Below are 22,543 nucleotides of genomic sequence, written 5' to 3'. Positions count from 1 at the left end.
GAAATGCATGGAAAATACAGAGAATCAGAGCAGTTTACACTGAGTCCAGCATTAAACTATTAGTACCGATTAGACTTTGAATAGGTGTTTCAGCTCCACCCAGTGTAGTTGATGCCATGTATTTGCTTTGATTGAAAATGATTAACCAAATGACGTTTATTGCCTCATCTTTTAAGAGATCTAAAAATAGTTCTGATTGACTATTCTGGCAGAACAGGTGTCAGATGTCAGCCAGATTCCTTTTCATAAGGACAGGCATTGTTGGTCTTAATTTTTGAACTGGCTTGCTGTGGCCCAGGCTGGCCTTGAACAGACACTCAGATCCCCTCCTTTCTTTCCCACTGTTGGGATTACACGTGCACTACCCAGCCCAGTTCAGGCCCTTGTTCCTGTGAGCTTCTGTAAAGGTTTATGGGGCAGATAACGTATATATTATACATTTATAGCTTCCTGTGGACCGTTTTACTTGTTACAAAGCTGAGGTGTAAGTCCCTCACAGAGCATGTTACCTAGCCCGCCTGAGATCCCGAATTCAGTCTCCAGGACGTAAAGGCAGTGAAAGCGAAGGACCTGAGTAAAACCCTGAGTTGGCTTGTGAGTCACCAAGCCCGCAGAGTCAGATGAGCCCCATGGTACCTGGGGATGCTCTGAACCCCGCAGGTGCAGCCGAGAGGCGGCAGGCAGTGTGGCCCATTGCATTGCGATGAAACCGGGAGACATGATTTGAAGGGTATGCTGACTTATTGACGAATGAGGCCTGTCTTGATGCATTGAGGTAGGATGCTCCAAAGCCGTTTTGTAAACCGTGAGGCCTGCATTTCCATACTCCTGCCTTTCTAGAGATGGAACCCAGGTCGTCTGCATGCAATGCAGTTGCTCCCCACTGAGAGATGCCCGAGCCCCTAGAGATGCCCTTTACTGCCTCTCCACTTCCTGTGGTCCCCATTCTTTCCCCTTTCCTTACCACTTTTTCTTTTTCTTTGTCCTTCCCTTGTTAATTTGTGTATGTCTAGGGGGGAACCCACAAATCTTTAAAATTAGGAAATAACTATTGCTGGTCTTAACATTCCTGGGCTCTTCATAGTGGGTGGGTACTTTGACATTGGTAGTTGTGTCCAATGGATAGCTGCATACTCGGTCCATTAGTAACATTAATTGGAAAGAGTGAACACGAAGTTGAGAAGGAGATGGGATGGGGGCACTGCGTGGGCAGGGGCTGGAGGAAGGGCGTGATGGATTGGATATGACCAGTACACATTGTATACACTTATGAAAATTTCAAGCTGGAGAGATGGTTCCACAGTTAAGAGCACTTGTTACTCTTGCTGAGGACCCAAGTTCAATTCCCAGCACACACGTGGTGGTTTATAACCATCTGTAACCCCAGTTCCAGGAGATCAGATGCCCTCTTCTGACCACTGGAGGGCACCAAGCATGCACAGGGTGCACATACGTACATGCATGCAGGCAAACACACAAAATGCATAAATCTAATTTTAAAAGTGTACAATTAGAAAAGATGTGTTTTCAAAGAATAAAAAGTATTAAATTAAAAGAAAATACGAAAACAAAATAATTGTATCCGTGCTGAACATGTGTAGACTTTTTTCTTATTCACAAAGACTACGGTAAGAAATGATTGCTGTAGTTTCTACTGATTGTATTTGTGTTATCAACCATTAAGAGATGATCTCAGGTGCCCGGAAGATTTGGGTCCTGTTTCTTTGTTCTGACCCAAGCATGTGCTTCCTCTTAGCATCCTGCTGAGGCCATGACTACACTCGCCAGAGACCGACTGACAGCCACGTGACCCTGGAGCTTACTCTTTCTGTTAGTTATTTTAAAGGATGATTGCTGTTCCCTGTAGTTACAGTGTGATATGTAGGTTCCCTGTAGTTACAGTGTGATGTGTAGGTTCCCTGTGGTTACAGTGTGATGTGTAGGTTCCCTGTAGTTACAGTGTGATGTGTAGGTTCCCTATAGTTACAGTGTGATGTGTAGGTTCCCTGTAGTTACAGTGTGATGTATAGGATCCCTGTAGTTACAGTGTGATGTGTAGGTTCCCTGTAGTTACAGTGTGATGTGTAGGTTCCCTGTAGTTACAGTGTGATGTGTAGGATATCAGGGGGTCAGTCTTCTATGCAGATGTAACCTTGAACCAGAAATCTAGCTGTTGTGGGCGTTTGTTCTTCTTCATTTGGTGGCTCACACAGCCCCTTCCTCCTGTGCGTTCTTTCCTGGGAAACTTGTAAATAATTTTATCGTAGCTTTCCCTGGGTCTGCTAACTCCTTTCTTTCCTGGCGACAGGATTTTTCTGCCCTGTCACAGCCAGCTTTCCATCTTTGCCCCTTCTTGCCATCTTGATCTAATGCCATTTTTTCCTTCCTCTCCCCCCCTGCCCCAGACAGGTTTTACCCTTGCATAGGCCAATCTTAAACTTCTGGCCTCAACTTTTTTTCTAATTCATCATTTTCTTTCTTACAGTTATTTAAAGCATCATATTTGATTTAATGGATGGTATTTAACTCTGAGGGAGTTGATATATATATATATATATATATATATATATATATATATATATATATATTTAGTTCACTTATTTTTTCAGGTGTGTGTGTTGCCAAGTATCAGACCCAGGGCCTCATTCATGTTAAACACATGTTCTGCCTCCCTCACCCCACCCAAAAAAGAGAGTTTTCAAGATTACTTGCTTGTAGACTTTTATCTTAGAGACACAGCAGATACTCTGACTGAAGAGAATTAAAAGCCCCATGCACTTGGGTTGCTTTCTTTAATCTTTTTGTTGTTGTTGTTGTTTGGTTTTTCAAGACAGGGTTTCTCTGTGTAGCCTTGGCTGTCCTGGAATTCACTTTGTAGACCAGGCTGGCCATGAACTCGGAGATCAGCCTGCCTCTGCCTCCTGTGTATTGGGGATTAAAGGTGTGCACCACCATGATTGACTCGGGTTGTTTTCTTTGATTTGAAGTCTTCCACATTTGAACTTTGCTCAAATACCTAGTTATTTTCTCAGGGGATGAATGATTGAAGTCTAGTATAGGGAGATCCCTGAGGGACATCTGGGGTGGAACCCTCAGCCTCAGGATCCAGGCCTTTCCTCCTGGGCTGGTCAGGTTTCTCAGAGGTTCCCAGAATCCAGAGGTCCAGCTGCTGGCTTTCTGAGAGCCAGGTGGGGAATGTGTCACCAGTGTGCCATTTTCATTGGTGTTTAAAGTAGCAGAGAATGGGAACGCAGAAGACGCAGCCTTGTTCAGAGTTGGCTCTGCCCGCCTTTAAACATGGCTCCATGGAGATGCTGGAACACGCACACTGTTCCACTGACCAGTTAAACTGCAGTTCAGTGGTGGTGGTCTGCTTGCACGGTGGTATGGCCCATGCTTCTTTTTTATAATATTTGTTATTTATTATAATATTATAATTTCTGACGTTACAGTGTGCTTGTTAGTTTTTGTCAATTTTACAGAAACCTAGACCTACCTGGGAAAAGAAAATTTTAATTGAGACGATACCTCCAGAAGACTGATTGGCCTTATGCAAGTCTGTGTGGCATTTTCTTGATTATTGATGTGAGAGAGCCCAGCCTACTGTGGGTGGTGCCAGCAGCCCTGAGTAGGTGATCCCGAGGTGTATAAGAAAGCAGGCTGAGTGGATCCTCCATGGTCTCTGCTTCCGTTTCTGCTGCCAGGTTCCTGCCCCGATTTCCCTTCACCATAGACCGTGATCAGGACATGGAAGCTGAAATAAACTTTCCTCCCCAAGTTGCTTTTGGCTTTGGTCTTTTTTACAGCAACGGAAGCCTAATTAGGACATGCAATGTGCAAGATCTAAGCCCCTTACTGGAGGGGAAGCTTTGTAAGGTGTGGGAATTTATATTGTTAGTAACTCCTATAGGCATGGAGTGTATGTGTGTGTGTGCCTGTGTGTGTGTGTGTGTGTGTGTGTGTGTGTGTGTGTTACACATATGTGCACACACATGAGCACATGTGTCCACACAGTTGCCCATAGGTCAGAGGTCAGACAATTCTTGGGATTTCGTTCTCTCCTTCTTCCCTGTAGGGTCCTGGGATTGAGCTGTTTGGAGGGATTCGTTCAAGAGCCTCTATGCACTGATCCTCTGTTGATTTTCTTTGCCCTGCTTGAATTAACTGTACTTAGTTTAATAATAATAATAATAATAATAATAATTAGTAGCAGATTGACTGACACACCTCTCCTGGTAGGACAGACATATGTAGATTTGCTGTTTCAAAACAAGTAAATGGGCTCTGTCCTACCTGGAGAGCCAGCAACAGCCACACAGTGCAGAGCCGGAAAGGAGCCGAAGTAAGAGGAAGGCTCATAGGCAGAGGGATCGTTGGGTTGTTGGGATCAAGAGGTCTGGCTAGAATTTTAGGCAGATGTCCTTCTCTGGGGAAAAAAAAATTCCAGGCATTTTGAAAATCTGCTTTTGAGAAGCACGTGACTGGGATCCTGGGCTTTGAGCCAGGGTCTGGCTTGGTGGAATTTACCCAGTTGAATTTAAAACAAAACAAACAAACAAAAAGCAAAACCAAAAGTAAAGTTGAGCTTATGAACCCTCAGTGAGACCCTTCAGGTTGTGTGCTGCCCCCCAGGGGCCCTTCTTGACACCTCTGTGCCGTGATTCGGTGCTCTGGGTGGTGGCTTGTTTGGCACAGAGTCCCAAGAGTGCCTATTTCGACAAGGTCTGCAAATGAGTAGTGTGTGCTGGAAACGTTGGAAACTCAGGGTTTTACCATGGTAAGTAAGAATGTTCTTTTTTATTTTCTCGATTGACTATTATTGCAAGGTGGTATTTTGGTGTTTTCTTACAGAGGTCTGGCACGTTGACCTAAGGGCCTCTGCCTCAATAAGCTTCATTTGTGTTTGAGGCCAGACCATAATCTTCCCCAGGTCAGGATGGATCCTGCTTACTGTTGCGGGGTGTTAGCCAGAAGACTGCTCGGACATGGGTTTAAGCTAATAGAAAGTCTTTATTAGCTGGCCGGCGAGTACACTGGGTGCTCAGGATCTCAGTGTAGCCCTGAGTCTTTCTCAGGGTGAGCTTTTAAGCACAAAAACATGTTCCGAGTTGACGTACTTCAGTTAACAAGAACAGTTAGCCAGGAGCGGAACATAGAAGCTTAAAAAAGCAAGGTTAGTCCATTTAGAGACTTTCCCAGAACTGTGGACTTTGATGGATTAGGCCTTTGTTTTCATGTGTGGCCTGAAAGTTATGGAGTTAGTTGTGCTAAGGTCTGTTCCACTTACTGTCTTTCATTGAAATTTACACTTTTCCACACTCACCTGCCAGCAGGTGGTTTCCACCAAGGATATGGGAAAAGGGTATAGGAAATTGACAGAGAAGTTTTATTTGTATCACTTTAGTCTTAAAAAATAAGTGACTTTTGCTACTGTTTAATAGAGGTATTAATGATATTACTTGTATATAACACAGATTGAAGGCATGTCTAGGGTATGGATGTTCACACATTTCATGGTGGGTCCTTGGTTAGATCACTTCTGAAGGGGCCTCTGCAACTCAAGTGAGTTAGACCCTCCTTTGGAGCTGAGACCCTGGGAGATACCGTGTTACACTGGAGGGAGCAGAGACTTGTCTTATTTTAAATGTACGGAAACTGCCATGCAGCTGGGTACCGCGGCTTGCTCCCATTATCTTGGCTACTTGGAAGATGAGGCAGGAGGATCACTTGAAATTAAGACTGGGTAATATAACAAGTCTCTGTCTCTTAAATATGGGAGGAGTAGGTTGGGAAGACTGGAGAGAGAAAACCAGTGGGGTCTGTGGCTGTCAGGTCCGTCTATGGTAGGACCTTGGCTGGCAGGTGCAGGGCCCTGGGTCTGCAGGAACAAACAGCATGGAAATTTACCTGCTGAAGTATGATTCTGTTTGACTTTTCACGGTCACATCAGAATTGATACAGGTGGAAGAATATTCTAGAATCAGCACCCAAGTATAAACACATGTCACATTGATACCATTCCTATGCATACCCGCAGTAGCTCTCTCAGCCTTAAGCTCTGTTTTGAAATAGCATTTGAATTTCCAGATATTGCCTTCTTATGAATAACACATATCCAAGTAACTAGACACTTCCTAGGATCATAATTATGCCTGCCGAGGATATTTTCTGTCACTTAAAAGAAGAATGTTGCTGGGTGGTGGTACAGACCTTTAATCCCAGCACTTGGGAGGCAGAGACAGGCAGATCTCTGAGTTTGAGGACAGCCTGGGCTACACAGAGAAACGCTATCTTGAAAAAAAAAAAAAGAGAGAAAGAAGGAAAAAAGAAGAATGTCAGACTTGGAGGAAGATTAGATGTTTTTCCAAAGGGAACATCTGTGAGCTGCAAGTTAGAAACCCTCTGGTCACAAACTGCTTATGCCAAGCACTGGGTGCCAGAGTGAGGGATGTGTGGTCCTGCCCTTGAGGTGTTCCACCCAGGAAGGAGGAGGAGGCGTTAGGCGTGAGTCACGGTGTGGCTGAGCAGGAGCCCAGGGTGAGGGGTGTTTCAGCTTGCTTGGTACTGAGTTGGCCACAGAAGTGTAGAAAGCGGCTTCGTGGAAGATGAGTTGGAAAGATTTTCTTTTTTTCAGGGAGGGAGACAGCCATGAATTGACAAGTGTACAGGGGTGGGTGTTGTGCATCTTATCATGATGGCACAGTTTGTGTGAACCACGTGCCCAGCGGCAGTCCAGAAAGGTTATTAATGAAGCAGAAAGATTCTTGTCACCTAGTGATGTAGGAGCCACCGATGAACTAATTCTTCAGTCCTGGGCTTGTGGTGACGCTGGTTTAAAAGAGGCAGACTCTGCTGACAGTGTGTGATCACCCATGGACCCACGGACAGCACAGGGTATTTGATGACGATGACGAAGGACTGCTGTTTTTTGTGGTTAGAATTTGCTCTTCCTACCTACTGGGGGGCAGGGGGACGGTGCAAGGGGGAGTTTAGGGGCCAGCAAAATGGCTCAACAGGTAAATGTTGCCTGCTGCCAAGCCTGAGGACTTGAGTATCATCCCTGGGATTCACATGAATTAAAAACTGACTCCTGCAAGTTGATCTCTTGTCTTCACACATGCATACTGATTTCAAGCCCAGGAATTTAAGACCAGTGTAGAAAACACACACACACACACACACACACACACACACACACACACACACACACACACACCTCTCAATCAAAAAAATTTTTTTTTAAAAGGAGCTTACCATGTAGCCCTGGATGGTCTGGAATTCACTATGTAGGTCAGGCTGGCCTTGAACTCAGAGGGATTCTCCTATTTGCATTCTTAGAGATCTGAAAGTTACACTGGTGTAGTTGATTTGAGTTCTTTGATTCCTTTCCTTTTCTTTTTCTTTTTTTTAAAAGATTTTATTTATTTATTATGTATATAGTGTTCTGCCTGCATATATGACTGCAGGCCAGAAGAGGGCGCCAGATCTCATTATAGATGGTTGTGAGCCACCATGTGGTTGCTGGGAATTGAACTCAGGACCTCTAGAAGACCAGTCAGTGCTCTTAACCTCTGAGCCATCTCTCCAGCCCCACCTTTCCTTTTCTTACTGCTTGAAGAAATGTGTTGTTTCCTAGTTTAAAGATAGGAAATTGAGGCCAGACATGGTGGGTATACACCTTTAAGCCCAGCACTTGGGAGGGAAAGGCAGGTGGATCTCTCTTGAGTTTGAGGCCAGCTTGGTTTACATAGTGAGTTCCAGGACAGCCAAGGCTACATAGTGAGACCCTGTCTCAAAAAACAAACACAACAACAACAACAAAACCCAAAAAACCACCACCAACAAAAAACAACAAAACAAACAAACAAATAAAAACCAAAAGATGGGAAATCTATACCATGAGAACATAGGTCAGAATAGTTGTTTGCAGGGAACCTTTGTTTGTTCTGGAATCCAGTGGTAGGCCAGTACTGGTGGAGAGCTCTAGAGTTAATTCTCTGTCTTCCGTGCTGGGTCTCCTCCTGGTGTCTCACATCTGCCCGTGGTATTTCCTGTTCTGTTCCATTTGTTTCTGTGGCACTGGAGCTGAAACCCAGGGCATCGTGTGTGCCAGACATGATTGCGCTGCCACTGAGCCACATCCCAGTTCTGTACGAGTATTCATTGTGTGCTACATACATCTGTATGCTGGCCACACACAGAAGTTATATAAAGGCAATCAAAGTGATCCTGCCTGATTGTACAGCCTTATGGGGAAGATAAAACAAACAGATAAGAGGCATGTGGGATTTTGTCGCAGCACACGCTGTCACTTTCTACCTTTAAGCAGATTGAAATGACGCACTCTGAAGATAAACATGTGATAAAATGTTATGCAAGTCAGAGAGATAGTATCAGAAAACTCGCCTGTCCTTTGTTGCTACAGAAAGGGGTACTGGCTGTGGCTATGGCTATGGCTGTGGCTATGGCTTCTGTGCCCAGCCATGCACCTCTGGCTGGAACAAGAGATGTCGGTGAAGGTGAGTGGCTCAGAGTAGGTCTGAGTGGGTTGGAGATGCAGAACGATAAGTACATGTATCCGGGATACTGTTTTAATATACAGTGGTGGTCCAGAGCGTCTGTCTAGGGATGCGCCTGTGTGCACCTGTTTGTAGGGATTGTTGCTTAGAACCATTAGAGCCGCTCAATGGAAGAAGTAAAGGTGGGTTGGGGACGTGGGCCCGGTGGAACAGGCCTATCACCCCAACACTAGGGAGGCTAAGGCCAGAGGATTTCAAGTTCAAGGCCAGCCTGGGTTATAGAGTGGCTGCAAAGCCAGCTACGGCCGGCATCCTGCCACTGGTTACATTCCCAGCCCGTTTTGTAGTTTCTGAAGTGACCTATAGTGTAGCAGCAGTTTACAGGCTTCAGTTCTTCTACCCTCTTCTCAGTGTGAGTAGCAGTGATGGTCACGTACGCATTTAAAAGTTTGGTTGACTGGTCAAGCCATGCAGCTGTCACCCTCATTCAGAGGGCCCAGTGCTGTCACATGCAGGCTCCCCGGCTGTCAGTCCAGAGTCCCAGAGCTGGCAGTGGGACCAGGACTTACCCTGGGCACACGAACTGGCTTATTAAGAGCCCATTCCCTATGGTGCGATGCCTCACTCAGCCTTGATGCAGCGGGGCGGGCTTGGTCCTGCCTCAACTTGGTATGCCAGCCTGTGTAGAATACCCAAGGCCTTACCCCCTCCCTGTGAGGAGTGGATGGGAGTGGGGTGGTGTAGCTAGAGTTTTCCTGCCTTGCCCACAGTCGGGACAAATCTTTGTCACCCACCAGTCCCACAGCCGCTCAGACCCAACCAAGTAAACACAGAGACTTATTTTGCTTACAAACTGTATGGCCATGGCAGGCTTCTTGCTAACTGTTTTTATATAGCTTAAATTAATACCATTTACATTGGTATGTAAAATGAAAGAGAATTTTCAAATTAATTAATTAAAAAAAAGAAAGAAAAGTTTTGTTAGCTGATGGTGCTGGAGAGATGGCTCAGTGGTTAAGAGCACACACTGTTTTTGCAGAGGACCTGGGTTCAGTTCCCAGCACCCATGTGGATGTTCACAACTGCGTGTAACTCCAGTTTCAGAGGATCTGACACCCTCTTCTGGCCTCTCCTGAGCACTGTATACATGTGATGCATATACATACATTCAGGCAGACACTCATACATGTAAAATATAAATTAGCTGAAATTTTTTCATTGTTGTTAACAGAGGTCCAGTCGCACAAACTTCCAACTGGTAAATCTGCTGGGTCTGCCTTTGCACATAGCCCAGACCTGGCCACCTTTTACTGACCCCATGGCTGGTACCCTTGTTCTCATACAACCAGCTCTTGCCTGGATGATGGCAGCAGCAGCTTCCCCGATGTCCCCATGGCTTCTGACCCTGTGCCCTTTCACTCAGGTCTCAACACAGATCCTTTAGAAATGTCAATCAGATTGTGTGGCTCCTGCTCAGAAAGAACACTTCCTGTAGCTGTTCATCCCACACAGAGGCAAAGCCTGAAGGTCTTAGGTGACCTCTGAGCCAAGCTGGCTTTTCTGCTGTTCAGATGAGTATCTTCCTCAGGACCTCAGGGCCTTTGCGCTTATCCTTTCACAGGCCAGAAAGTTCTGCCTTTACAAATGCCTGTGGATTTATGTGCAGATGTTGTCCTGTGTTTCCTTCAAACACACCCTTTTGGAGCGGCCTTCCTGGTTTTACCCTCGGGCCCCACCACTGGCTTAATCATGTTCTTCCACTCTATTTTTTATTTATCCTCTGCTTCCTACATACACTAGGATGTACAGCCTACATACACTAGGAGGAGAGTTTCCTGCTTCATGTACTGTTGAGTCTATGGTGTCTAGAACAGATCCTGGAATATAGTAAGTGGTCAGGAACTTGTGTGCAGAAGGGAGAGACACTGTGTTGTCTTCCATCCTTCCTGCAAGGTCTCGGATTTGGGACAATAGGCCAATTGTCCTTTTGGGTAAGACATTTATCAGAGGAATTATTGACACCATATGCAGACAGACAGAAAGCAACATGATAGAGGCTCTGAGGAGACTTCACCCTTTCGACGGGGGTGATGATCCCTTCTTAGAGGTCCCAGAGGAAGAGGGCAAGTTTCACATAGTTGGGCTGGCTCTGATTCCTGAGTGTCAGGGAGAAGGGAGGAAATTCCTGGGAAGGAATGTATGTGCCACTCTCAGGGTGAGGGTACACGTGTAGTTCATGTGTATCCATCATTTCTTGGGGATGTAAGAATGGTACCAATCATTCTGGAATCCAGGCATCATACAGTCAGCTGTAGAGAGGGCTGCTGCAGATGGGCGTAACCCGAGCAGCACCTGGGATTCTGATTCTTACTTCTCTGACAGTTAATGATGATTGACACCTGTGGGCAAGGATGGACGCTGGTTGTCTGCTTAGTGTCGTCCTCCAGCTGCTTGGCTGGTGTTTTGTCTGCTCAGCACTTTCTCACCTCTGGGTGTGGGCTGGCAGCATGGTGCCCAATGGCGTCAGCAGAGCCACGGGGTGGGAGGTGGAGGTGGAGCAGGGGTGAGCTGTGTTGGGATCTGAACATGGGCTTTTAGAGCAAATGAGGATGTGGAGATTGCTTTAACTTTTGGCAAGCAATGCTTAGAATTTGGTTTTGTAAGAAACGTCAAAAAAGGTAATTAAGAAGCATTTAAAAAAAAAATCTCTGGTTGCTCTGGCAGAAAACACGTGGAAAGATGGAGGGCAGAGAGACGGCTGAGTTGTGAGGAGGAAGCAGAGAAGTGTGTTTTAACTGCGATGTAACTGTGTAGTTGGAGTTAAGATCTGCTCTGCGTTATGAGAGTTCTTTTGTGTGTGTAATGGGTGAGTGCACACGCCACGGCACTGGCAGAGGCCAGAGGACAGTTTTCAGGAGTCCGTTCCCTGCCTCCCCCTTACTGAGTTAGGGTCTCTGGCTTCTGCTCCCTAGCTGTGGATCCAGGCCCATGAGCTTCCGGCCGATTCTCCTGTCTCCGACTCCCATCTTTCCACGGGAGGGCTGGGGTTGTGGATGCGTGCTCCTGCACGTCACTTTCCATAGGAGTCTCTGGAATTAAACTCTGTCATCTGGTGTGCACTCCAGGCACTTGTTTACCCGCAGAGCTGTCTCAGTGGCTCCGTAGCCGAAAGTGTAAGTGTGTGCTGTGGTTTGTCCTGTTCAGATGGTGAGCATTTCCTAGTGTACAGAATGCAGTGGTTTCATGTGATGGTGCAGGCCTGTAATCCCAGCACTTGGGAGGAGGTGGAGGGAGAAAGATCAGGAGTTCCGGGCCAGCCTGGGCTGTGGAGACTATCAGGACAAAATTTCAGACTGAAAACCCACAAACCAACCGAAAGAACATTGTCGTGAATTTTCACATAATAGTTCTGTGGTGGTTTGGTTTCTCTTGTTTTTGATTCCTCTTGGAGCCAGGGTCTCATGTAACTCAAGTTGGCCTCAGAATTACCTTGAAGCCAAGGATGGCCTTGAACTCTTGATCCTCCTGCCTCTACTTCCCCTGTGCTGGGCTCACAATCAGGTGGCCCCACACCTGGCTTTATTAGGAAGCTTTTGAAAAAAAATTTAGGTTTATGTGTGTGTGTGTGTGTGTGTGTGTGTGTGTGTGTGTGTGTGTGTGTGTGTGCGTGTGTGTGTGTGAATGAATGAATAACCATGTGCTTGTGTGTGTGCATACACCCATATACGCCAGAAGAGGGCGCCGGATCTTCTGGAGCTGGAGTTAGTGGCTTTGAGCCTCCCAAGGTGGATAAGTGTTTTCATCTGTTGGATATTTATTCAGCCTCCTGTGAGGGAGCTTTTAAAGACAGTTTGCTTAGATATGTGATGGAAATAATGATGACTTATCTTCAAGTAAACCACCAAGACCCCACAGCCAGGCAAATACTGCCTGTGTCGAGTCTGTGTGTTTAACCTGATGTCATCACTAAGGTAAAGAAATACAGGTATAGGGCTGGTGGGACGATTCAGGGAGTAAGATCACTGCATTGCTGACAACCAGCTTAGATTTCCCCCAAACCCACTTAAAGGAGGAAGGAGAGAACTGACTCCACAGCTTCCCTTTGACCGCCCCATATGTTCACCATAGCAACCATGGCCATACATACTGTGTGCACATACATGCATGATAATAATAAGTAAAACATTAAAAAAGTAATACAAGCACTTTTAGCTGTTTGCCTCCAAGCAGACCCTGCAGGAGCTGGCAGCAGGAACAAGCCACTCCTTGACGGGGCAGCTGGGCAGCTCATCTCCATGGTCACTGCAGCAGCATGGAGGTGAACGGGAACACCCTCATTGCAAACGAGGAAATGGAGGCTAGACAGCCAACAGCCCCTTTCTAACCCAAGTTTCTGAGAAGAACCAGCGCTGAGAGCGTCTGTGTTATCTGCCCAGGGTTTTCCTGACCTTCCCCTCACCGGTTCTTCTTTAAATGTTTAGTGTGCATGTATTACATGGTGTTTTACATGAACACATGTCTGTGCACCATGGGCAGGCGGTGCTGTCAGAGGTCAGAAAAGGGCATGAGATCCTCTGGAACTGGGGTTACAGACAGTTGAGAGATAGCATGTGGGTGCTGGGAACCAAACCCAGGTCTTCTGCAAGAGCAACAAGTGCTCTTAACTGCTGAATCATCTCTCCAGCTCTATACTCCTTTTTTCAAAATAAAAATGAATAGATAAATAAGAATAGCAGTTACACAGAAGGACCCTGCTGAGATGGAGACACACAGAAACTTGCATGGTAAGCTCAGGATTCAAAACTGGGATGCCGCCATTTGCAGGACGGACAGCACACTCAGACTAGGAGGCGGAGTGCCTGGCATTTGGGGGTCTGCTGCCGTCAGCGCTCTGTGACCGTGCTGTGAGGCAAACAGCACATCTGGGAGCCCCACCTTGCTCCCTGTGAGATCAAAGCCAGCAGAGTTACACTAGGTTGTTTTAGCTGCCACCATGGGCCAGACAGATGTTAACTTTGTTTTCCAGAGAATAGGAGGTAACATGTCCAAGCCCACATGCTCGAGGGATCGTACTTCCCTTCTCCAGCATGTATCTTTGTATTTTCAGGAACTTCGTGTGGTTTTTATTGAGACAAGGTTTCTGCATGTAGTCCAGGCTGTCTGTGTGTCTGCCACCAGCCCTGGGTTCTCAGTAATGCTTGTCTAAATAGTCAGCCAGCACCCACCCAATTGTTCGTAGATGACCCTGCTTTGCAGTTCTGTTAAGGTCTTGGACAGATGTCACTTTATGAAAATCTCCACTCAAGTCCTGCGCAAAGTGGGCTTTCTCCCTTCCCTGCCTTCTAGTGTGTGTATGTTTGTAGCTCTTGTGTTTTGTACTCAGATACAAGCCCTTCTAGAACATAGGCTCTGAAGTCTTTCTGTCCAGACCCCATTAGCTGCTAGGCCAGTGAGGTGGGAGTGTTTTCTCTTTGCGGCGCTGAGCGGAAATCTCTCAGCGGAGCTAGAGTTCCAGCCTGTATGGAGGCGTTGCCGCTCTGTCCATGGGTCCTAATTCTGTGATGTCTTGCTTGCCATGCACAGGGCCACCGAAATCAGCACACAGTACTTGGAAACACAGACAGAAAAATTGTCTGTACATTGGGGTTAGCACATTTCAGATTGTCATGTGCACCTTGATCCTGTACAGGGTGAGTTTGTGGCCAAGGCATGCAGGCACGGTCAAGTGTGCCCGCTGTGATCTTGCTGTGGAGACTCAGCTACCATCTGTCTCCTAGAATAAAGGCTAGGTGTTTGCCTGAAAACTTCTTGGCTCTTTAAGGTGTCTCCGTGTGCATAACAGGCTGTTGCACATTTCCTAAGTGTACACTGGCCACCTTGTTCAAGCCCACTTTCTTGTTCAACATTAACTAAGTGTGCATTTACGAGGGGGAGTCTGAGGGCATGAGCTCTCTCTTTGATGAAGAGTCCTGGGCCACATGCCAGGCCAATAAAGTGAATGAATTCCTGAGTTCTCATTCTCTGGCCTTCCTGCTGCATTAAACTGGTAGCTAGTTTTTGTTTTTATTTTTGTTTTAATTAGTCATGATCCTGAACGCAGGAATGCTGCCGCGATCTGCCGAGGGCGGTGGGAGGGAGCTCCTGGCTCAGTGATTGGAGGGAAGTGGTTGCTGTTTCTGTCAGCTTTCCCTGCGAGGAGATGGGGGGCGGGGAATGGGAGGGGGTAGCCCCTTCCTTGGTGTTTCCAAAGCCAAGCTAGAAACTATTACCCAGGACTTTGATGGCAGCTGTTCTAAATTTGGTGGCTTGGTTACTGCTTTGGGGAGGGGATGCCCCTGAGCCTGCCCACACAGGCTGCATTTTCTCTCCTCCCTTCCAATGGGCTTTACTGAGAAAATGGAAGAGTGAGTGGGAAGTAGTATTTATTTGGGTGCAATGTGAACTGGAAGCACTCTAGTTGGAGTCATCGCTTACTTGGTCAGTAGGCACTAGGGGGCTGTGTATACAGGTACCTTGCAGCTGGAAGCCTTGTATAACCATTTTAGACAGGGTGGATGGTGGAGGAGCCATTCACAAGTAATGGGATCTTCCCTGAAACTTGGGTGAGTGAAGTCTGTTAGGGTCCCTCGTCCACCAGGCTGGCCTCATCCAGACCTGTGTGCAACCAGTCACTCATCTCAGGTAACCATGACTCACTCAGTGGGGTCCGCAGAGGACCCTTGGGGTTGACTGTAAATTATTGTTGCAGAGCTAACTTACCAGGAGGATGAGAAGCAGCATCCTGTGTCTATTATGATGGATAGGTTGCCCAGTGTCTCTGGTTTTTTCTGTCTGTCTTGCCTTGTGGAAGGCAGAGCACTAACTAATGTGGCCCTGTAGCAAGAAAACAATGTAACCCAGCAGAAGGTGGCAGGCACCAGTGTTCATGTGGGAGTGGGTGGGGGTGAGGGGCTCAGGGGAAAGAGGAGCCCCCAGAATGCTGGGGTTTTAGAGAGGTGCAGGTAGGGTGGTGGTGGTGGAAAGGAACCTGATGTTCCGGACCTCAGTCTGCAGAGGAGGAGAGGCTGGGCCAGGTGATTAACCTTTTGTGGGAAGTCATCAGGGGAAGTATACCTCTCCTTTAATGCAGTCTACTTAAGTGATAGATGTGTGGTCCATGTGAGTTTTGGATATTTTGTAGCTTTTCAGAGCAATAATCTTTTTTTAAGATTTTTAAAAAATTTATTATGTATACAGTGTTCTGCCTGCATGTCAGAAGAGGGCATCAAATCTTGTTATAGTTGGTTGTGAGCCATCATGTGGTTGCTGGGAATTGAACTCAGGGCCTCTGGAAGAGCAATCAATGCTCTTAGCCTCTGAGCCATGTCTCCAGCCCCAGAGCAATAATCTTAAAATTTTCTGAGCAATCCACCTGAGTGTTAAGGGGGCAGGGCCAGTCGAGTCTTAGAAATCCACCGAGTGTTAAGAGAGCCGTTAAACGGGCAGCGGCAGCGACCTTTGTTCCCGCTCTTTTTTTTTTATGGCTAGTCCTGTTTGACGTTCTTTGGGGTTGGGGGCAGGGCAGGCCTGACACCCTAACAGCCTTGGCATCTCTTCCGGAACACGATGAAACCATCGTGCAGGAAGAATGACAGAATGACAGCGGGAACCCTGGGTTTGAATCTCCTGGTTTGGCCCTCGACACCCCTTCATGATGCAGGGGTGCGGCTTCTGCCATGCTCATTTGCACACCAGGAAGTCAGGAGCTGTGCAGTTACTTGATAGAGACCAAGCAGCCGAGTCTGGGTCAGAGCTGGGCTGTGAACCCAATCCTTTCTGACTGTCTAGGGCTCTTGCCAGGAAGCCACAGTGCATTCACAGAGAAAAGCAGGCCAGGTGTCCTGCTCCCCCCCTCCCCCGTGGCGCCTGCAATGTCCATTTCACCCTCCTCCTGAGCTCACCGCAGGAGCACACTCTGTTTGTCCTTCTGGGCGCGGTCTCCTATGTCTACACCCTCTTTGCTCTTTCTAGATGGAGTCTGCCCCCCTCACCACTGCTTCCCTCTGGGGCTCCCTGTGACTGGGGTTGCTGTTCCTTTTCAAAACCTGGTTAGAACCTCAGACTTAAGGAGTGTGGTTCAGTGGTTAGAACCCCGGACTTATGGAGTGTGGTTCAGTGGTTAGAACCCCGGACTTATGGAGTGTGGTTCAGTGGTTAGAACCCCGGACTTATGGAGTGTGGGTCAGTGGTTAGAACCCCGGACTTATGGAGTGTGGTTCAGTGGTGGAGTGCATGCCTAGCTTGCTCTCGGCCCTGGCCTCCATCTCCAGCACTGGTGGTGGTTTGAGGTCACGGGGAACCCAGTGCATTTCCAAAGCTGTCTCATGTGTCACAGAGCTGTGAAATGATTCTAGACTTGCAGCTGGCTACGAGGTCATTGTGGTAAGAACTTGCTCCCCAGTGCTGGGGAGATGGAGTTAACTTTTCAGAGCCCACGTGTGAGATCTGGTTTGAAGTCCTCTCCTTCTTGAGAATATGACACTGTGTTCTCACTGCAGGACTTGGAAATGCGGAAACATGGGAGCTGACAGAGAGTTGATGCTCTGGCAGCTCTGCCCTGTGCTACTGAGGACCTCATGGTCCTCGGACATCCCCGCTCTGCTGGATGCCATCCCTACGCTTGGAACTTGAGGAGCCCATTGCCACCCCAGGTGGTACTGAATGGTTCTGGAACTTCGTATGGCATATGTACTTATCTCTCTGTTGTGTTCCTTGGGAGGTCTGTTCTCCCCCTTCCTTACACATTATGAATGGACCTAAGGGGAAAAGAAGCCATGGATCATGATGTCTGCCTTGGCCATCTCTGCTCTCTAACTGTTCAAAGCATCAGGAGCTATGGGATGTAACCGGCAGGGGCCCCTTTCCGGTGTCCGGGACTTAGTCAGAAACACGCAGTGCCTTGCCTGCTTTCCCAGGTGCCCAGCTAAATGTACAGGTCCTTGTTCCAGTTTGTTCTCTCAGTAAACATTGATTGACACCTAGCGGTGCCAGGTGTCAGGTGCTGGGGAAGGCATGGACTGTGCCATGCTCGAGGGCACTGCGGTAAAGAGACAATGGCCTCCACTTAATACAGCCAGAGAAGATTGGAAATTCTCTACTAGCTGCCTTGCACGGACAGCCTCTGGGAGGGACCTCCCTCTGAGGATGGGTCGACAGGAAAGCCTGCTGAGTCTAGTTCCCAGCTGCCTGATGGAGAGAGCTAGGAAGCCTACCCAAGAAGACAGGTGGATGATGGTGTGCCCTTCCCTGTAAAGTAAGGGAATACTGAAAGCTTAAGTATGAATGGCAAGGATGTGGTGTTGAGTTTTAGGTTGGCTCACAGTGTCCCCTAGCTGTAGTGAGGAGTACTGCACCAGTAAGGCTGGGCCTGCAGCCATGGGCTCCCACTAGGACAAACAGTTTTTGTTTTTTTTTTTTAACTGCCTGTGGTGTATGCTTGTAAGTCTGAACTTGATGTTTCTGCTTCCCTCACCAGGGAAGCCCTGGTGCCGGTGAAGGAAGTAGGGACTGGACTATGCATGGCGGCTTTGAAAACTCCTGACTGGCTCCAGTGCATGGGAAAACTGCCTCTCCTTCCTTTGTGTTTTTAGAAATAGGCTTGCTCTCTTTCTGCACTCTCTCCTTCTGTGTTCTCTCTCTCTCTCTCTCTCTCTCTCTCTCTCTCTCTCTCTCTCTCTCTCTCTCTCTCTCTCTCTCTCTCTCCCCTCTTTCTCCCAATAAAGCTCTAGAAAGGTAGAAAAAGAAATTGGCTTCCAGTGTAGCCCAGGCTAGCCTAAAGCATATGCTCTATTTCAGGCTCTCACGTGCTGGGATGACAGTTGTGGATTACAACACCCTGCTCAAAAACCCTGTGACTTCTATTACATTTATTTATTTTGTGAGCACGTGTGTGGTGCAGAGGTTGGAGCACAGCTTGCCAGAGTTGGTTCTGTCCTTCCACCATGCGGGGCTCCAGGGATCAAACTCAGCTTGTCAGGCTTGTCACTGAGGAGCCCCCCAGCCCCAAACTGCCCCATCTTGTCGGTGGAATTCTGGTGGTCATATTACTCTCCACATAAACACAGCATCATCACAACACATCGGAGGGGTGTCTCTAGGGTGACTATGGCGAATCCATCTTGGAAAACCTGGGCTGTTTGCTTAGTGAGAAGACTTAAACACTACTGGCCATTAATTGGCTTTTAATGGTATTTTCAACAGAAGTACTTAGTTTCACTTTACAGTACTGAGTACAGTTGACAGGATTAAGAAATAGTAATGGGAGCTAAGAGAGATGGCTAAGAGTGTTTACTGCTTTTGCAAAGGACCTTGGTTTGGTTCCCAGCACCCACACGGCAGCTCACACTGTCTCTAAGTCCTGTTCCAAGGGATCTGATGCCCTCTTCTGGCCTCTGTGGGTACCACATGCATGTGGTACATAGGTGTACACTTGGGCACAAACACGTAGACATAAATAAAAAATAAAAAAAATCTAAAAAGAGAAAAAAAAAAAAGAACTGACCTCGCTCTGGCTATGCTGTTGAGAGGATTGAAATAGGAACTGGGCGAGGTGTGACTCCAGGTGCTTCCTTCATGTGGGTGAAACTCTGCTTGCAAAGACCCTTATACTATGCCATAACCCTCCCCATGCAAAGAAAAATGCCCTTTGCCCTCTATCCCTCAGGTCAGGAGAGGGGACAGCTCTGGGCTGATGGGCAGCAGACCCTTGAGTTGCATCAGACAGTTGTTCTTCATCTACGGAGGAAAAGTCAGGAAATGATCTGTTTAGACTTTAGCATAGCACAATTACCATTTTTGTCTAGATAATTGTGTGTGTGTGTGTGTGTGTGTGTGTGTGTGTGTGTGTGTGTGATAGAGAGAGAGAGACAGAGACAGAGACACACAGAGAATGTGAGTGAAGGCCACCCAGTGCATTATGGGTGGTCAGCAGCACCCAGACTTCCTCCTGTATGTGGTGGTAGCACCCCCAGTTAATCACAAGACAGGGACAAGAGAGGCTCTCTTACATTAACAGGATTAACAGGCCTGTTTTTTGATTTGTAAATGGGACCCTGACTGAGGAAGGCTGCCTCTGAAGAGCTGCATAAGCCAAGGAGCCAAGGAGCCCGAGGCCGCAGGGCTGGTTAAAGGATCGTGGGTCATCAGCACTGGCAGTGAGCGCTTTCAAGGCTGACCCTCTGGGACACCTAGCTCCACCTGGTCTCTGGGAACTGTCTCTCCTCATCTTTGCTGCAGAAGTTAGCTCTGGTCAATCTTGCAGGCTATACCTATGGATGTTTAGGGTTTGTTACAGTGTGGCAATCAGAGTAATGCTTCTCCAGTGAATCATCTGTGGATAGGATTCATGAAACCTAAACTGCTTGTTAGGGTTAGGGTCAGGGTTGCTGTTATTATGATGAAACACTATGACCAAAGCAACATGAGGAGAAAGGGTTTATTTGGCTTATGCTTCCGCATCACTGTTCTTCATTAGAGGAAATCAGGACAGGAACTCAGACAGGGTGGGGATCGGAAGGCAGGAGCTGATGCAGAGGCCATGGAGGGGTGCTGCTTACTGGCTTTCTCTCCATGGCATGCTTAGCCTGCTTTCTTATAGAACCCAGGACCACCAACCCAGGCATGGCCCCACCCACAATGGGCTGGGCCCTCCCACATCAATCAGTAATTTGAAAACCATTCTACAGGCTTGCCTACAGCCCAATCTTACAGAGGCATTTTCTTAGTTGGGGTTCCATCCTCTCAAATGACTTCAGCTTGTGTCAGGAGGACAGGAAATTAGCCAGCACGCTTGTAGAAACAAAAATCACAGTAGTCATTTTTGGTTGCTCTCATTGTTGGACATGGAAAGCAGTAGCTGTAACACTTGGGCACAGTGCTGTGCTGGACACACACTTTCTGGGATGATAAATTGTCCTCTTCCCATAGCACCAGATGGCGGCGGCCATGGCGAACTGGAACTCACAGCGGTCCTCCAGGATCAGAGAGTCACAAGTGCTAGGATTGCAGGCATTAGCCCCACCACACTTGGCTTTTTCTAATTATTTTAAATGCCAGGAGGCTGAAGAGATGGCTTTGGTGAAGGGCTCTGGCTTCATTTGCAGAAGCCTGGCTTTTGATTTCCAGCACCCACATGGTGGCTCACAACCTTTTAAACTCCAGTCCTGGTGGGCTGGCGCCCCCTTTTGGCCTCCATGGGTATTGCCTGGGTATGCACAGGGTGCACAGATATGTGTGCAGACAAAGCACCCATACATGTAAAATAAAAAGAAAGTTAAAAAAGGAAAAGAGGCGCCACCAGTCTGAATATGCACTCTTTAAGTTTACTTATGCCTTGAGTTCATCTTAAAGCCAGTTTCCTGTTAGCCCTGTGATACCAGTAGATTTGGTTCTTCATAGTAGTTTTGTTTTAATTTTAAAATTAGTTTTATTTTTGTTTTTATTTTAATAAAGGTGAATCTGTTTGGTAAAGGCATTTTCTCTGACCTGTCTAGATAAAAACAAGGGGCTTTTGTGTGTGTGAGACACAATGCAACACCAGGGGATTTCGATTTTCCGAGTTGCCGCCATGATTTAAAAGTGGCCCCTAGGGGGAGGTGTTGTACTGAAAATCTACATCTTATTTGAAGAACTGTTTTATGTTGTTTTTCTAAATTACATGAAAGTGTGTTAAACCCCCTCAACACACTTAATGATCATCCTATGTTACTTAAAAGAAGTTGAGTATACTTGAACTTACAACTGGTCCCATTTTGCAGGGAACAAAATTTAAGACATAGGTTAATGATATACTTTGAAAAGGGTTTGACAAAATACATTTTAAAGTGTGTCAGTTTGAGCAATCCCACATTGCAGAAGTAATATGACAAATTAGAGGTCTTTCTTGGAAGGAAGTGTGATAGAGGGAACCTAATGATAATTCAGATTTACCTTGTTGGTTCTTGGACCACTTGAAATTCAATTTCATTTCACCCTTTTCCTGTGGTTCAGGTAAAAGTGCCCCTGCCGAATCAGCGTTCAAATTCTGTAGGCCGTGTAAAAGTGGAAGGAGAAGCTGCAGAGTATCACCACACACACACTCACACACAGAAATTTGATTATTTTCCCTCCATTTGGAGAACAGTGTGCACCTGTTTAAAGATTCCACCTCTTATAATAGGTCTTCATTCACTTGTCTTAAGACCTACTATCTATGTGCAGGTTGGACTTCATTGGGTGAGACTAAAAAACAAACAAACAAACAAACAAACAAACAACAACAAAAAAACCTTCTCTATCTTGAGTTAGAGCTGAGTTCGGGATTGATCTCAAGTACAGTGGCCCGGACAGCTTAGTCCTCCTTTGGTAGTGGTTCTTAGAGGAGAGTTTCTGCCAGGTCTTGGACTTTGCATCCTAAGTGGTGCTTACACAAGTCGGTCTCAAGTGTTTCTCCTTTGTCATCACTACAAGGTTTTAACTTAAAACTCCTTGTAGCGCTGTGGCTGTGGCTGACATGCTTGAGGCCCTGGTCCCACTCTGGGCACAGCAAACACCAACTAACCAATCTCTCCCCACACATGGTTTCGTTCTCACAAGGGTAATGTCATGATTAAGAAAGGCTAAGAGGGAAAGTGCCCTGGCCAGTGCAGTGTCGTGGATGGTTGATCGTCTTCTGCTGAGGAGTGCCTCTCTACACAGTGGTATGATTATTCTGGAGATGCCTGCAAGCTTGAGTTCTCACACATCCAACTATTGAGCTAATGCCAGACATCAGCTCATTTTCTTCATTTGCTAAATTCTTTTTTGGATTTTTTTTTATCCACATATCAGGTTAGGTTGATTTTAATTTCTGTAAAGGGTGAGGGGAACCACCTTTAGGGAAAAACATTGTCTAATATCTAACTACGGTAGAATTCCTGAGAGAAGAGTTGACTGCGCAGGCCTGGGGACCGGATAGCTCAGCAGGGTTGTGTGTTCCCAGAGTCTTCAGGGAGATATTGCCAACTTGA

The 22,543-nt window shown here is 46.9% G+C and overlaps 1 protein-coding gene across 3 annotated transcripts in view; it reads left to right on the top strand.

Annotated features, from left to right (window-relative positions):
• Positions 1 to 22,543, top strand: part of Vgll4 (vestigial like family member 4) — a 118,146-nt gene that overhangs the window by 25,276 nt on the left and 70,327 nt on the right. The window contains exon 1 of one of the 3 annotated variants that reach the window (XM_042273858.2): positions 4,643 to 4,777. The exons of the other annotated variants lie outside the window; for them this stretch is intronic. The gene's annotated coding sequence lies outside the window, so the exon portion shown is untranslated. Of the gene's footprint in view, positions 1 to 4,642; positions 4,778 to 22,543 lie in introns of those variants that run through there. 3 annotated transcript variants of the gene reach the window in all.

This window comes from Peromyscus maniculatus, chromosome 3 (assembly GCF_049852395.1).
Source record: "Peromyscus maniculatus bairdii isolate BWxNUB_F1_BW_parent chromosome 3, HU_Pman_BW_mat_3.1, whole genome shotgun sequence".
NCBI classification, from domain to species: Eukaryota; Metazoa; Chordata; class Mammalia; order Rodentia; family Cricetidae; genus Peromyscus; species Peromyscus maniculatus.
This window is presented reverse-complemented; position numbering and strand designations above follow the sequence as displayed.